Source organism: Tachysurus fulvidraco, chromosome 7, assembly GCF_022655615.1.
Source record: "Tachysurus fulvidraco isolate hzauxx_2018 chromosome 7, HZAU_PFXX_2.0, whole genome shotgun sequence".
NCBI classification, from domain to species: domain Eukaryota; kingdom Metazoa; phylum Chordata; class Actinopteri; order Siluriformes; family Bagridae; genus Tachysurus; species Tachysurus fulvidraco.
In genome coordinates this window covers 7,405,950-7,408,829 of record NC_062524.1, presented here as the reverse complement: position 1 = coordinate 7,408,829, position 2,880 = coordinate 7,405,950, and positions in this window count along the sequence as shown.

The following is a 2,880-nucleotide window of genomic DNA, read 5'->3' as shown; positions in this document are numbered from 1 at the left end:
TGGCTGCGCTGGGAATCGCGCGCGGCGGCAGCAGCAGGTGACGCTGTGCGCGTCCTCGTCTCAATGCGCGCTCCACGCAATACACCTTCTAATAGATTAAGCACCATCTTTAAAATTTTAACATTTTTATGATGAAGTTTGGTATTGATGAGAAAAGTGGAGAAATCTGGTTGGTAAGCAATATAGTTATGTATAATATTAGATGCATATTTAATGTTAAGGAGCAGTAAATAAAATAAACTTATTGTACTGTAATCATTTGATTCAGATGTTGTTCATACATATACAGGGGTCATGGAAGATCCTCAACTATAATTGCCATATATCACCTGGTTATTAGCATATGTTAATCTTTACACAATACTCATTTGTATCATCAGTGTATCATACATTTTAAATTCTGTTGAAATTCTTAATTCCTATTTTGAGTAAAAAGCTGTTAAATGCTGGAAATGCTGCTATTTGACTATCAGCATTTTTAGGGCAGCACTATTGGGTCATCACTCTTTCTGCCCCACTTAGACTCCATAGAGTTATTATTGCACCTTGTGATCAAAAACTGCAGGAATTGCAACAATCACTAATAGAGGCTCTTTGAGGGCAGGTTTTACACTGCCCCATGCTGAGGAGATCAGCACTGGACGGAACAGTAAATTATGCTTACATTTATGTGACCTGCTTTATTGTGCTTATTCTACCATGTTATTCTACCATTCATTTTAAAAATGAGTTAGTACTTGTGGAAATGGTCAGTACACAGACAATAAATCGAGTGCAAAACCTTTCATTTGTCACTTAAATTTAATACCTACGAACTGGGTTTCCTAAGGCTTTGCAATGCAGACCATGATATAGTCTATTCAGAGAAAATACAGCAGCATTGTGTGTGCTCACAATTGTGTGTTTTGATTGTCCAGATATTTTTTTTATAATATATTTTTATTTCACTGATTCATTTGCTTTGCTTTTAGCTTTTTATTGCTCAGTGGAAATATTTTTGTCGATAATAAAATCCACATGGTATCATATGATATTATAAAAAAACAAATTAATAATAATAATAATAATAATAATAATAATAATAATAAATATTATGACATTTACACTTCTGTGAATATTATAGACTTAGATCATTTTAGTTCTACTGTAGAAATTGGAACTGTGGCGCCACTATGTGGTGTAAGAAAAGATTTTATTGATTACTGTATATCTTTTAAATATGTTGGCTTGTACGTGTGTGTTTTCCAGAATCATTATCAAGTTCCTACTTCAGTGCAACATAGAAAACAATAAAAATAAATCAACCAAACTCCAGCACTCAAAGTACCGAAATAAAGAGATGTCCAATCTGAGAAGGAAAAAAGATATACAACCCCTAAGAGTACTTTGGCTTGTCTCTTTGGTGTAACCTTTACATAACCCTATAATCAACTATAATATAATTATACTATAACTATAATAAATTAAATATACTATAAATTAACTATAATAAAACTAACTTGTCTTCTGGATTTTGTATTACATTAAACGTGACTATAAGTGGATAAAATTATAACATTTTATTCTTTGTAACATTGGCAAAATGCTGAGGTATAATACAATACAATACTTCAAGCTGTGCTTTTATTATAAATTAATCAACTTGTAACAGCAGATCAGTTTACATTTACAAATCATTTGAGTATGCATACTATGCATACTTATTTGCTAATGAATACTATGAATACTTGTTTTTTAAGTATGCATACTTAAAAAACAAGTATGTATAGTATGCATACTCAAAAATTAAGTATGCATACTCAAAAATTAAGTAAACATATTTAATTTTTGAGTATGCATACTATGCCTACTTATTTTTTAAGTATGCATACTTAATTTTTGAGTATGCATACTATGCATACTCATTTATTAAGTATGCATACTTAATTTTATTTTAAATTAAATGATTATTAATCAGACATAATTCTAGACATATTTGACTATTTTTAAGCATTAAATTTTAATTCTCATTCTATTGGTAGATTTTTAAGCATTGATTCTAAGCATTTATTTGCATCACTGGGCTCTATATATAGAGAGAGTTTTTTTTATTTATTTTTTTTAAGTATGCATACTTAATGTTTGAGTATTAATTAATAATAATGATAATAATATTTAGTAATCATTACAAACACCCATTTACAATAATCATAATCATTACTACTGTTGAGTCCTTCATTCATACTCCTCGGGCCTGATTAGCTCGATTTCTCTCGGATGGCTTACTTGGCTTAACTTGGAACTTGAAGCAGATTTGCTTTTTCAAGCAAATAAAAATGTACTACATCAGTCAGTCTTCATCCAGCACAACACTTCCATTAATAAGTCCTTCTTACCTCCTCCATAACAGTTCGTCTCTCACTCAGGAGTCAGCAGAGAGGATAATAATTCTCCCACCCACTCTCCAGAGCTTGTAGGACAAATATAGTCAATAAGTTCTTATCATTCTCAGCACAGCAGTCACTTTTATTATGGACTTTTAAAACACACAGTATAAGTACTGAATTGAGGTATATTTCAGTAATATTGTGTCAATAATGGTGACTGATGCTGATGAAAGATAACAAATTGTGCATGGTGAAAATGCATTATAATCCATTACATACTGTACACACATCAAGGTACAGTAAGTGTGTCTAATAAAAGTGAACAGTAAGAATACACACGACCTAAAAATCCCAACACTCCTATTGTGTAACACACACTTCCTTGACAATATCTGTCAGTGTGACTGCTCTGTTGAAGCTAGACCACCTAAATATTATCTACAGCATGGTAGTCTGTTCCATCTGATGGACACGGCATAGAGATACTAACAGGTGTGAAGAAATGCTTTTATAT